This window comes from Aethalodelphis obliquidens, unplaced genomic scaffold, assembly GCF_003676395.1.
Source record: "Aethalodelphis obliquidens isolate GAN/ISIS:26980383/991018 unplaced genomic scaffold, ASM367639v1 scaffold1, whole genome shotgun sequence".
Lineage (NCBI taxonomy): Eukaryota > Metazoa > Chordata > Mammalia > Artiodactyla > Delphinidae > Aethalodelphis > Aethalodelphis obliquidens.
Window position 1 is genome coordinate 98941042 of NW_020837945.1, and position 15489 is coordinate 98956530.

The 15489-nt window shown below is 35.3% G+C and overlaps 1 long non-coding RNA gene across 1 annotated transcript; it reads left to right on the forward strand.

Annotated features, from left to right (window-relative positions):
* Positions 1-2516: 2516 nt before the first annotated feature.
* On the forward strand, positions 2517-11329 carry LOC113623687 (uncharacterized). The gene is made up of 3 exons (XR_003434031.1): positions 2517-2527; positions 10887-10893; positions 11146-11329. It is a non-coding gene; the product is annotated as an uncharacterized LOC113623687 (long non-coding RNA).
* Positions 11330-15489: the final 4160 nt, after the last annotated feature.

A 15489-nucleotide genomic window follows, 5' to 3' on the forward strand; every position in this document is an offset into this window, starting at 1 on the left:
CTCATTTTATTGTTGGAGTTCTATACTTTTAGGTATAGACTTATGTCTATGATCCATTTTGAATTTCCATTTGAATTTATATATGAGGCAAGGTATGCATTCAAGTTATTTATGGTTAATTTCCATTATGTATATAGAATACATTCAGGAAGATAATTTTTGATAAATTGCATACTTTAACATTATGAAATAAGATTCTTTAGTGCTTCTGTCATTATTTTATAATCTGAAACCTACTTTGTTTGATATTAATGTAGTCACTCCAACTTTTTCTTTCAATTAGTGTGAGCATGTGTCACTTTGTATCCTTTTACTTTTAATCTATTTGTTTATTTATATTTAAAGTAGGTTTCTAGTAGGTAGCATAGAGTCGTGCCTTCCTTTTTGCTCCAATCTGACAATTTCTGCCATTTATTGGGGTGTTTGGATACTCTATATTTAACGTTATTATGTATATGTTATAGTTTTCAGTTTAGGTCTGTTCTTTTGACATTTCCTTTGTATTTAACCCATATGCTTTAGTTCCTTTTTCCTCTTTTTTCTAACCTCTTTGGATTAATTTAATATTTTTTATAATTTCATTCTATCTCTTTTACCTATCACTCACTAAACGCTGATGGCAAAATGACATTCATTAATGTTTCCACAGGAGAATATCTCTGTTTTATAGTTCCTACAGATTATATAATCGTTTCACCATTTTTTTCCATTAGGGGTTTTGCATACAATAGTTCATCTTATTTTTTTAGACAAAATCATTAATCTGTTTTTAAACTATAGCTACTCTGTTATTTATCCAATTAACATTTGATATTTTCTGCAATGATAGGCTATTCAGGTCTTTCTCCTGGATCACCCAAGATTTTTAAAAGAGAAATGCCCAAGAGTCCTGGTCAACATGACACAAGATCACAGTGAGAAAATGTATTTAACTATCATCTACCTGTGGTCACACCGTCTTCTAAACTGAATGTTAAAATCAATTGCGTATTGGGTTTTACAAATGATTTTATTCTTTGGCCCTTTAATTCTATTGATTTGGGCACCCTCCACCCAAACTTCACTTTGCCTGACATTCGTTGCCCATTCCCTAAATCACACCATCACTTCCATCTCTGCATCTAGTACAGTACAATTTTGTTGCCTAAGAGAATACTTCCAAATATTATTTTACTCTAAATTATTTTGAACTATTTTAAATTGGTTTAATTCTATTAAAAGTCCAAGGTAAGGGCTTCCCTGGTGGCGCAGTGGTTGAGAGTCCGCCTGTCAATGCAGGGGACACGGGTTCGTGCCCCGGTCCGGGAAGATCCCACATGCCGCGGAGCGGCTGGGCCCGTGAGCCATGGCTGCTGAGCCTGCGCGTCCAGAGCCTGTGCTCTGCAGCGGGAGAGGCCGCAACAGTGAGAGGCCCACGTACCGCAAAAAAAAAAAAAAAAAAAAAAAAAAAAAGTCCAAGGTAAAACAAAACATACTTACATATTTAAATGTTAATTAATTATAAAGAATTCCAGTATTATAATTGATTCAACAAGTCCATAAGACCCTTAAATGTATTTATGTAGTATTTTCTCTAATGTGTTCTAAACATTAGTTTATAATTTACTGTTAATTCAGCAAGAATATTTTATTAAGCACATGCTATAAGCCATGAACTCTGCTAGATGCTCTGACAATTCATGACTCAGAGTATTTCTCAATTAGGTATTGCTCTATCATTTGCAACCGCTCAGATTTATGCTCAATGTGTTTATTTGAGCTGCACTCCTTATTAGGAAAACAAGCATTTGAACAGACCATACCATTCACCATATTTATTTCTATCAGTTATTTCTTGCAACTTAATATTAAATAATTAAGATAGAAACGAGACTATTTGCATTTGTATTAGTAAATTGATCAAGTTATGGTAATAGGCTCACGTAAACAACTTCACATTATTATCTGAAAAAAAGCTATGAACAATGACAAATTTCATGAATTAAATATATAGAGGTGTTTATCATTATGACAATGCAAAAATGGAAGAAAGTTGACTTTTTAAAATTTATTTTTTGATTTACTCATTTGCAATTGCTTTGTCAAATATTTGAAAGCTTTTGGGCTTCCCTGGTGGTTCAGTGGTTGAGAGTCCACCTGCCGATGCAGGGGATGCGGGTTCGTGCCCCGGTCCGGGAAAATCCTACATGCCGCGGAGCGGCTGGGCCCATGGGCCATGGCCGCTGAGCCCGCGCGTCCGCAGCCTGTGCTCCGCAATGGGAGAGGCCACAAAAGTGAGAGGCCCGCGTACCGCAAAAAAAAAAAAAAATTGAAAGCTTTTGATTCTTGCTGGTCATCAACATAAAATTAAACACAATAGGTGTTCTGTTTGATTCAAAATAACTAAAATTTCATTATAGTTTCATTATCTACAATGAAGCTATGACAATGAATAAGTATTTTAGATTTTGCCAATCTGAGATTTTATGTTGTAAGAAAATACATAGTGATATCAAAATAATTGCTTACAGTGATACTTTTTTTGACAGTTTCTAATTCTGTCAGCCTCCTAGTATGGTATGGAATTAAACATATGTTATATTTTGCATAAGATAAGGGTCTCACAATATGAAATCATCAACCATATTGACTATAAATTGGCATATGTGAAATTTCTAAGAGGAAAATCTTTAGATGTAAATCTGTGAAGTAGAGATAATTATCCCATCTTTACTTTGACTTCTAGAATGGATATACTACAGATACATACTTAAAAACCCTTTTATTTTTCCAGGACAGACGAATAAGATATAAATAACTGTCTAATTCAATGACTCACAGTGAACACAAATTAAATTACTATGGTATATGAATAGGAATACTCTATACAAGGTCTGGAACCCAACCCAAAAAATAAAAGTACTATTCTGTATCATAGACATGAAGGTTATTGTTTTTATTTGGTAGAAGATAATTCAATATGCCCCCAAATTTCAGTGGTGCCAAAAGGCAAAGAGGTTAACTATAAAACTATTTGTGGGGAATGATGATAATTTAACTTAAATATAAACTTAAGATACCATTTACAAAACTAACACAACATTGTACATCAACTATACTTCAATTTAAAAAAAGAAATATCATTTGCAATTCAGGGGAATGCATTTATCACTGCTGCTAAGGTATAGTTTATTGGGTGTTATAGACTTTGAAAAAAGATACACAGGTTTGATATATATTCATACTGTAGAGTGATTTCCTACTGCAAATGATTGGAACAGACTTCTGGCATCCTAATGTTCCTGTGCTGATGGGCTCTTGTTTTGTTCACTGTGTCTAAAGCAATAAAATCCGCTTGTAAGCTCTCCTCTGGCAGCTGAGCACTGCATGCGTTCAGGTCATTATGGCAGTAGGGATGCTCAGTTGGGAAAATGGTATATAAATAACGATAACGTGAGCAGAGTCTGATTAATCCTTACTGGCCAGTGACTATTTTTAGGATCCTCTTGCATTTGGAAGGATTTATGCTTCCGAGGAATTGAATGTAAGAGTGTGAATGCTAACTCCATTCTGACAGCACAAGAGGAGCTTTTAGAAAAAAACTACTTTAGAAATGAGTTCTGAAAATCAGAGCATTTTTAAGTATACTTATGTAGTTTTTAAGTAAGTATGCATTATGTTTTGAGAACTATTCCTATGAGAATATTTTATAAAAGTCCCCCCAAAATGTAAATCTCAGGGAAAGACAACAGTTGTTTTCCATTAGTATTAATATTCTATTTCTTAGTGATAACTTTTTGATGTAGTCTCTGCAATTCATTTTATTTTATTTCATTATTTTAAAAAATTATTTCTACCTGGTACACTTTCTCATTCTCTCCTTTCTTTTCTCTCTCTCTCTCTTTCACACACACACACACACACACACCCCCCATAGAGATATAAAACAATTTTTCCCAAATAAAGAAATAAGGTAGAACTCAAAGAGGTGGATACATATATTCATGTATCTGATATTTGGGATATTTATACAATTGCATTTCCAGTTATACAAAGCAACATGGGTAGCTTCCAAATAATTAAGTACTTTAGCTCTATCAATTAAGAGAAACAAGCTCATATTGTCAGTTAATAGCATACATCTTCATATCAACTGTGATTACATATTTTAACGTTTTCATTACCTTAAAACCACAAAACATCTGATCGAGCTATACCTGTCTATTATTTGCAGCTTTTTCTGTACTGGTAGGATCTAATGTTTTACAAACATTATCATAAGCTCTATCAGACACTTAATTTAGATTTATAAGTACACTACCACAAATATCTTGTGTTGATGACTTAACCAGATTGATAGTTATCTTAATTTCAATATGATAGACTTATTGGTGCTTTCGTCTAGCCAGTCTTTAGATGACCGATAATACTGACTGTGATTACTTCTCCTGGTACTAGCCACCAATTTTTGAGCATTTGTAAGAGATGCTATTCCAGGTATTCACATTTATGATTTATAATTATGAGTCCTACTGTGAATGTTATGTAATATTATGTAATGTTATTTGTATAATATTATCCCTATTATACAAATAAGAAGGGCACTACAGTTCAAGGGTAATAGCTTGGCCTATATAACAGAAATAAGTTAGTGAGCTAGGTGTATAATGTAAAGGTCTATGGTTCCAAAGCCATGTTATTTTACACATTATGTCATGCTACCTGAGGTTGATTTAATTTGATTTCTATTTTTAAATATTTTTGCAATCTATCTGAAATCTAATCACAATTTGTCATTATCTCTTACCATAGGCAAAATGAATTCTTGAAACTAGTCACAGCCATTTATAGTGAACATTTGTGACTCATGTTGGCCATAGGGCACTACAAAGATGAATGTGATAAGATCCCTAAAAAAACACATTGCAGATTATAATTAATAGTATTAATACACACTTGGGATTTAAAAATGCTATAAAGGAGGAATTAATTTTAACTTGTACAATCTAGCAAGCCTTGTAGGAGAAATAGGCCTTGACAAATAAGTAAAACTCGAATACATAGATATGGGGACAAGAAAGGGGAGATAAAAGATTTTAAGCAAAGGCACTGAAGTTGAGAAACATTAGACTGAAAACTGCAAACATGGACAGAACATAGTTTTGCTTTCCCGAGATGGTATATGTCTAGGATTTGTGTTTGTTGTAAGATACAATGATAATACCCTCACTACCACCACCACTACAACTTCTTTACTTCTTTCCCTTCCTTCTGAAAATACTAAAGTCGACAACTAAATATAGTAATTGACTAAAATTATAGATTCTATAATATATAATGTGCTTTATACACATTTTAGGTTATTTTATTATAAAATAGTAAGCCAATTCTAAATTTCAAAATTACCTTTATGACCTATTGAGAGTTGTTATGAATGAAACTGCTTGGACACTGGGAATAATTTGATCTGATGATTACAACTCACCACATTCTAAGGAAGAATTAAACTTGGAAAGAAATTGAACCTATGAAAGAACATGTATATACATGAGCACATTTATTAACTCTTATCTCCTATATCATCTCTCAGCATTTTGTACCTGCTTTTAATATATCATTTAGAGAACTGTATTTGAATTATTTATTTTACATGTTTGTTTCTCCCCCCAAATTCAGTCTGTTCTGAATGAAGTTCCACATCTTTCCATTCTTTAGATTAATAGGACAAAATACTTTGTCATATTTTCATCTTCTGAAAAAGTGTAAAGTTGATTTATATTTAATAATGCCTTGTTAAATTCAGAGAATAACCTTTACTATGAAAGCACAAGTATTGTCATATTTCCTACAGAAAAAGAAGCAAATCAACAAAATGAAGCAATCAACAAAATGAAGAGGCAACCTATGGTATGGGAGACAATATTTTCAAACCATATATCAGATAAGGGGTTAATATCCAAAATATATAAGGAACACATTTACTCAACAGCAAAAAAAAAAAAAAAAAAAAAAAAAAAAAATGCAATCTGCTTAAAAATTCAGCAAGAACCTAAATAGACATTTTTCAAAACACATACAAATGGCCAACAGGTATATGAAAAGATGCTCAACATGCTAGTATTTCAGAGAAATGCAAATCAGAACCACATTGAGATATCACCTTACACCTGGTAGACAGTCATTTTCAAAAAGTGAAAAAAAAAAAAAGTATTGGTGATGATGTGAAAAAAAGGAACTTTTGTACTCCATTGGTGGCAATGTAAGTTGGTACAGCCATATGGAAAACAGTATGGAGTTTCCTCAAAAATTTAAAGATAGGACTATCAAATGATTCAACAATTCCAATTCTGGGTATATATCCAATGAAATAAAATCACTATCCTAAAGAGATATTCTTCTCCACATTATCCCTGACCTCCAGTATCATTTTCCTCTCTCACCAAAGGCACACACTCTAATATATTTCAATTCTGTCCTTGGGTATATATCCATCCTCATAAAATATTTAGTGTTGTGTTTATTTATAGGAATTTATGCATATTTCCCTTTTTATTTTCATAACTGCTATAACTCTTTAGATTTTATTCTATTCCTTGCTCTTTAAATGTACATAGTTATTAAAGTACATGTATATTTGCATTTGTAAATGCTTTTCCTTAGAATTCCCTAACCAAGCAGCAGTTTGATATTTTTGTATTTTTTTCTACTTTATTTCTATTTTTCTAAATTTTAACATATCTCTATCCTAATTTTAACTTCTGCTTTAATCATACTGAAACTCCTTTGGTCCCAGGCCACTTGCCATGCTTTTCTTTCCTTTCCATCCTTTTCATCTTCCTAAAATCCCTTTTCCTTTCCTGTGTGCTTGAAAACTCTCTTCCAAATACTGTTTCTTTAACTTTTGACATTGCCTGCATTATTAGTAAGTTAGTTAAATAAATGAAGTAAATTAAAACTTAAATTGACTTAAAACACACACACACACACACACACACACACACACACACACACACATACACATATACACTCGTTAATTTACAGAGTCTTAAAGAGAAGGCAGGTAGATGATTAAAGCAAGGACAAATTGTTTTGCTAAAATCCTGGCTTTGCTCTGCCCCCAACATGTTTGCTACATCCTGAGACTGGACCCTTCATAACTACAGCAGCTATTTGGGCTATGCTTGCTCATGCATAGTTGTGAGCGAGGGAGCCTGTCTTCCTCAGGTTGCATTTTAATGGTAAGGAAGCTTCTTTCCATGAAGCCTGTATCAAATTCTTCTCAGGTTAACTGACCAAATTTGCTTAGGCCTGCCCTTTTGTATGTCAGATACTTGCCAGGGGGAATGCGTTTACCAGGATTAGATTAGACTGTTTTGAACACATCAATCAGTTTCCCTTGAAACACATGGGTTGAGATCTCGAGGAAGCATACGTGCATCAATCAGGTTCCTCTTACAAAAGGAGAAAGCAGCATTTGCACACTGAGAAGAAACAACATGGATACCACACAGACTCACTCCTTACCCTGTTTAGTAAAAGTAAATAAATGCTCCTATCTCAGACTTACACAGCACAATAAATATAAATATGCATATGGGTATCATATGTTTCATTGTGGAAGATCAATACTTTCAAAAACTGGATGAATATTAAAGAGTTAACTTTATTAGATTTGGCTTCCTCATCATTAAAGAAGGGACATGATGTTAATCACCTCCCTGCGCGGTTGTAGTTTTTAGCACCATTTTTAGCACATCATACTTGGTATCATCCTAAGCCTGGGTTGATTATTCAACAGTGCTATTATTAATAACTCTCCATTCTAGATGAGCATGAGCTCTGCAGTTTACCATTTTCTAGTATGATTTAAGTTATAACATTTGGCTAAAGTCAAAGTTTAAAAAAAACAGCCTCTTCCACTCTTGTTAAGAAACTATATTGTAATTGCAGTTGTTTTTGAAACACACATTTACACACACACAAATACATACACACACACCCATACACACCCTCAGTGTAGAGATTCTCAGTTGCAGGTGAGACAGTATCAGGATTTCTTTTCAGAGATATTTGGGAACACTCATCTATTACCTTATTGTATATTTAATGTTTTTCGTTCGCAGATATCCTTCCTGCCTTAGTACATTCAAACTTGCCTATTTATCTTCTTTTGACCTTTCACACTTTAACATGAATGTCTTTTCAGCAGAGACAGCTTCATTGGCCCACCCCTCCAATACTTGGACCATGCTTTAAACAGATACCTAGGACCATGTCCTTTGTATTCATAATTCAGAAGATTTATTAAGTAATAAATTATACATTTATTTGTAATGATTTGATTGTCATGTTATTTTCAACAAGACTCTTTTTGGATTTTGTTCATAATATTATTCATTTCCTACCACATATTCAATAAATATTTGTTAAATATGGTGTACTGGGTAAGATTCTCTGGAGGCTGTTAATTTATGAGTGTTCTGTGTGGCCTGGGGAAAAAAGTCAGTATTCTAAATGGATATCAATCTCAGGCTATAACCTCAGGTATTACAAATGTAACTTCACTTTTCTATTAAAGAACTTAATTTATAAATGAGCTTTATTACATTACATGATAGAGAAACATTATTCAATCAGTAATGAAAATCGCAACCCATTATGTGTTTCCCGTCAAAACAGGTCTCTTTCATCCCATAGTGAATTCTATGATCTGGGGCTTAGGTAGTAACCTACTTGGAGGGTGAGATTATAAGTTCTTTGGGTACAGTCACCTCACCCCACTGGCATATGTTGAGTCATCTCCATCCTCACCAAGTCTCACAGAGCCAGACCATATAAAGTGTTGCTGAGGCCTCCTTCTCCCAGTCACAAGACTTCTCTAAACCTGGTTGTCAACACCATGTCCACACCTTTCTTGGGCACAACTGAAACATAATGTTACTCATACTGGTACATAAAAACCTAACAAAACTTTCTCAGGCCCCTCTGACTAAAGGGCTCTTGCTAGCGTTTCTATCCTATGACTTCTGAACTATGCTGGATGCCATAAATGCAATGAGGTGTGCCAACTTCTCAGGCAACATGAAGAAAGCAAGGCTACATTAACAGTGTCAGTTAGAAAGGTTTGATTGATAAAGAAGAATCATATGACCCAAAATAAAAAATACTTACATACTCATAGTCTATTGCAGGAAAAGATACAATATGATGACAGCATTAAAGTAAGGATATGTATCACAGATGAAGGATGCCTCATAGGAAAGTGTCCAAAGAAGCCAGGTGGGAGCCACAATTGCCCTGCTTCTGTAGGGTTTATCAAACAGATTTTCCCTCTCAGATCAGGACCCTTATATGTATACAAAATACCTCAGAAACAGAACCCCAAATGGGGACTCCCTTGAGGTTTCTGATGGTCATGTAAGCATATTCTACCTAATCAGACCCAACTGCAAATTGTCCCAGAAACCTCACAGATACCAGGTGCAAATCATCAATCTCACTGTTATCAATAGAAGAATGCTGACAAGCTGATACAAACCATCTCCAAACTCCATAGACCTATGGCTACCAACCAACACTATTTAATCAATATGTTTCGTGCCTCGATCACCATTCAGTGCCCTGCAGGTAATTCAGCAAACAGAGCAGGCCAATTCCAGGGTGGAATTAAACTCAGCACAAAGGAAGAGCCTGGATTTATTTGAGCAATGTCTTCCAAAATACATTTACACCTAGATTATTTCTCTCCTTTTATCCTCCAACAACAGTCTATAAATATTTAAATCATTTGGAACTGCACCAGTGTTCTGGCAGGAAAAGAAGGCACATTCAAATACAGCAATTAAGGAGCCTTCAATAAAGAGACATTTTCAAACGGTGGCTGGTTTGACCAATACAGGATGCTGCTATTCCCAGAACTAAAAACAATGGTAAAATATTAGCAGCCCTAGGTCGGAGTAGCCAAGGAAATAATAGCTTTTGGAAATAAGAAAAAGTAACTGTATGGAAAGGATAACTGATGGAAGGTCCAAGAGCTGTGCACTTCAGACACTGGATGCAGCCAACCAATGTTGATCAATAGCAATATGGCTCTAGGGGAATGGAGAATACATACCCTGGCTGTATTCTCTTCCTTGACTCTGATATTCTTCCAGAGGGCAGGGGAAGTCATTGATACATTCAATACGGTGCAGAGTCTGAGACACAGAGCACGTGGAGAATATGAAGAATGCATCTGGAGAGGCAAGAGGAGAATATCCATCATGGTGTCAGGGAAAGGTAAAAACCTGGCTCTTACGTCATGGTGCATTCTTGAATATCCATAGTATTTTATGGAATATAATTTATGCTCGACTACCCTCAAGGATTGAAAAGTAACGCTGCAGGACAAAACAACATGAAAGCATAGGCATTTTATACTCAGAATCATTTTTTTTTCTTTTAATTGGGGAGATTTATTTATTTTATTTATTAATTATCAACATCTTTATTGGAGTTTAATGGCTTTACAATGTTGTGTTAGAGTCTTCTGTAAAACAAAGTGAATCAGCTATATGTACACATATATCCCCATATTCCCTGGCTGTTCCATCTACCTCCCACCCTCCCTATCCCACCCCTCTAGGTGGTCACAAAGCACCGAGCTGAACTTCCTGTTGTATGTGGCTGCTTCCCACTACCTATCTATTTTACATTTGGTAGTGTATATATGTTCATGCCACTCTCTCACTCTGTCTCAGCTTACCCTTCCCCACCCCGTGTCCTCAAGTCCATTCTCCATGTCTGCATCTTTATTCCTGTCCTGCCCCTAGGTTCTTCATAACCATTTCTTTTTTAGATTCCATATATATGTGTTAGCATACAGTATTTGTTTTTCTCTTTCTGACTTACTTCACTCTGTATGACAGACTCTAGGTCCATCCACCTCACTACAAATAACTCAATTTCGTTTCTTTTTATGGCTGGGTAATATTCCATTGTATATATGTGTCACATCATCTTTATCCATTTGTCTGTCGCTAGACACTTAGGTTGCTTCCCTGTCCTGGCTATTGTAAATAGAGCTGCAATGAACATTGTGGTACATGACTCATTTTGAATTATGGTTTTCTCAGGGTATATGCCCAGCAGTGGGATTGCTTTGTCATATGGTAGTTCTATTTTCAGTTTTTTAAGGAACCTCCATACTGTTCTCCATAGTGGCTGTATCAATATACATTCCCACGAACAGTGGAAGAGGGCTCCCTTTGCTCCACATCTCCTCTAGCATTTAGTGTTTGTAGATTTTTTAATGATGGCCATTCTGACCAGTGTGAGGATTGTACTTTTGATTTGCATTTCTCTAATGATTAGTGATGTTGAGCAGCCATTCATGTGTTTGTTGGCAATCTGTATATCTTCCTTGGAGAAATGTCCATTGAGGTCTTCTGTACATTTTTGGATTGGATTGTCTGTTTTTTTGATATTGAGCTGCATGAGCTACTTGTATATTTTGGAGATTAACCTTTTGTCAGTTGCTTCGTTTGCAAATATTTTCTCCCATTCTGAGGGTTGTCTTTTGGTCTTGTTTATGGTTTCCTTTGCTGTGCAAAAGCTTTTAAGTTTCATTAGGTCCCATTTGTTTATTTTTGTTTTTATTTCCATTTCTCTAGGAGGTGGGTCAAAAAGGATCTTCCTGTGATTTATGTCATAGAGTGTTCTGCCTATGTTTTCCTCTAAGAGTTTGATAGTGTCTGGCCTTACATTTAGGTCTTTAATCCATTTTGAGTTTACTATTGTGTATGGTGTTAGGGAGTGTTCTAATTTCATTCTTTTACATGTAGCTGTCCAGTTTTCCCAGCACCACTTACTGAAGAGGCTGTCTTTTCTCCATTGTATATTCTTGCATCCTTTATCAAAGATAAGGTGACCATATTGCATGGGTTTAACTCTGGGCTTTCTATCCTGTTCCATTGATCTATGTTTCTGTTTTTGTGCCAGTACCATATTGTCTTGATTACTGTAGCTTTGTAGTATAGTCTGAAGCCAGGGAGCCTGATTCCTATAGCTCCAATTTCTTTCTCAAGATTGCTTTGGCTATTCGGGGTCTTTTGTGTTTCCATACAAGCTGTGAAATTTTTTGTTCTAGTTCTGTGAAAAATGCCATTTGTAGTTTGATAGGGATTGCACTGGAATTGTAGATTGCTTTGGGCAGTATAGTCATATTCACAATGTTGATTCTTCCAATCCAAGAACATGGTATATCTCTCCATCTGTTTGTATCATCTTTAATTTCTTTCATCAGTGTCTTATAGTTTTCTGCATACAGGTCTTTTGTCTCCTTAGGTAGGTTTATTCCTGGGTGTTTAATCTTTTTGTTGTAATGGTAAATCGGAGTGTTTCCTTCATTTCTCTTTCAGAATTTTCATCATTATCATATACAACTGCACGAGGTTTCTGTGCATTAATTTTGTAACCTGCTACTTTACCAAATTCATTGATTAGCTCTAGTAGCTTTCTGGTAGCATCTTTAGGATTCTCTATGTATAGTATCATGTCATCTGCAAACAGAGACAGTTTTACTTCTTCTTTTCCAATTTGGATTCCTTTTATTCCTTTTTCTTCTCTGATACTTGTGGCTAAAACTTCCAAAACTATGTTGAGTAATAGTGGTGAGAGTGGGCAACCTTGTCTTGTTCCTGATCTTAGTGGAAATGGTTTCAGTTTTCACCACTGAGAACAATGTTGGCTGTGGGTTTGTCATATATGGTCTTTATTATGTTGAGGTAAGTTCCCTCTATGCCCACTTTCTGGAGGGTTTTTATCATAAATTTGTGTTGAATTTTGTCAAAAGCTTTTTCTGCATCCATTGAGATGATCATATGGTGTTTCTCCTTCATTTTTTAATATGGTTTATCACATGGATTGATTTGTGTATATTTAAGAATCCTTGCATTGCTTGATCATGGTGTATGATCCTTTTAATGTGCTGTTGGATTCTGTTTGCTAGTATTTTGTTGAGGATTTTTGCATCTATATTAATCAGTGATATTGGCCTGTAGTTTTCTTTTTTTGTGACATCTTTGTCTGGTTTTTGTATCAGGGTGATGGTGGCCTCGTAGAATCAGTTTGGGAGTGTTCCTCCCTCTGCTATATTTGGAAGAGTTTGAGAGAGATAGGTGTTAGCTCTTCTCTAATGTTTGATAGAAATCGCCTGTGAAGCCATCTGGTCCTGGCTGTTTTTGTTGGAAGATTTTTAATCACAGTTTCAGTTTCAGTGCTTCTGATTGGTCTGTTTATATTTCCTATTTCTTCTTGGTTCAGTCTCAGACGGTTCTGCTTTTCTAAGAATTTGTCCATTTCTCCCAGGTTGTCCATTTTAATGGCATACAGTTTCTTGCAGTAATCTCTCGTGATCCTTTGTATTTCTGCAGTGTCAGTTGTTACTTCTCCTTTTCATTTCTAATTCTATTGATTTGAGTCTTTTCCCTTTTTGCTTGATGAGTCTGGCTAATGGTTTATCAATTTTGTTTATCTTCTCAAAGAACCAGCTTTTAGTTTTATTGATCTTTGCTATCATTTCCTTCATTTCTTTTTCATTTATTTCTGATCTGATCTTTATGATTTCTTTCCTTCTGCTAACTTTGGGGTGTTTTTGTCTTTCTTTCTCTAATTGCTTTAGGTGTAAGGTTAGGTTTTTTATTTGAGATGTTTCTTGTTTTTTGAGGTAAAATTGTATTGCTGTAAACTTCCCTCTTAGAACTGCTTTTGTTGCATCCCATAGGTTTTGGGTTGTTGTGTTTTCATTGTCATTTGTTTCTAGGTATTTTTTAATTTCCTCTTTGATTTCTTCAGTGATCTCTTGGTTATTCCATAGTGTATTGTTTAGCCTCCATGTGTTTGTATTTTTTACAGTTTTTTTTTCCTGTAATTGATATCTAGTATTGTAGCGCTCTGGTCAGAAAAGATACTTGATATGATTTCAATTTTCTTTAATTTACCACGGCTTGATTTGTGACCCAAGATATGATCTATCCTGGAGAATGTTCCATGAGCACTTGCGAAGGATGTGTATTCTGTTTTTTTTGTATGGAATGTCCTATAAATATCAATTAAGTCCATCTTGTTTAATGTGTCATTTAATGCTTGTGTTTCCTTATGTATTTTCATTTTTGATGATCTGTCCATTGGTGAAAATGGGGTGTTAAAATCCCCTACTATTATTGTGTTACTGTTGATTTCCCCTTTTATGGCTGTTAGCATTTGCCTTATGTATTGAGGTGCTCCTATGTTGTATGCATAAATATTTACAATAGTTATATTTTCTTGGATTGATCCCATGATCATTATGTAATGTCCTTCTTTGCCTCTTGTAATAGTCTTTCTTTTAGTCTATTTTGTTTGATATGAGAACTGGCTCTCCAGCTTTCTTTTGATTTCAATTTGCATGGAGTATCTTTTTCCGTCCCCTCACTTTCAGTCTGTATGTGCCCCTAGGTCTGAAGTGCGTCTCTTGTAGATAGCATATATATATATATATATATATATATGGGTCTTGTTTTTGTATCCATTCAGCCAGTCTATGTCTTTTGGTTGGAGTATTTAATCAATTTACAGTTAAGGTAATTATCAATATCTACGCTCCTATTACCATTTTCTTAATTGTTTGGGTTTGTTTTTGTAGGTCTTTTCCTTCTTTTGTGTTTCCTACCTAGAGAAGTTCCTTTAGCATTTGTTGTAAAGCTGGTTTGGTGGTGCCGAATTCTCTTAACTTTTGCTTGTCTGTAAATGTTTTAATTTATCTTTCAAATCTGAATAAGATCCTTGCTGGGTAGAGTAATCTTGGTTGTAGGTTTTTCGCTTGCATCACTTTTAATATGTCCAGCCACTCCCCTCTGGCTTACAGAGTTTCTGCTTAAAGATCAGCTGTTAACCTTATGGGTTCTTTCCAACTCCAATGTTGAGTGGAGTTAGGTCTTAACTTTGAGATGGAGATATCTGGGAGAGCTTTCGCTGATTGATATTACATGGGGCCGGGAGGTCTCTGGTGGTCCAATGTCTTGAACTCAGCTCTCCCACCTCAGAGCCTCAGGCCTGACCCCTGGTTGGAGCACCAAGACCCTGTCAGCCACACGGCCAGGTACGTGGGGAGTTTCTTGCCTTCTGGGAAGTCTCAGGGCTTCTTTCAGTGTTCAGTAGATGTTCTGTAATTTTCCACATATATATGTATTTTTGATGTATTTGTGGGGAGGAAGTTGATCTCCACATCTTACTCCTCCACCATCTTGAAGGTCCTTCCCTATAACATCTGAGCAGCAGGTGTTCTGGCCTGTGTGATCTGGCTTTGTGTGCCTCTGTGGAACCGGCCTCACTGCATCATGCTCCATCAGATGAATTCTTAATAACCCAAGGGGCACTGCTGAAGTCCCAACACATCTTTAACCTGACTCTGTTTTCAAACTCATAAACTCAAAATATTGAGAGGCCAACCAGAAAGTATTCATATTCTTAATTTTCTTTATTAGCAGTAAA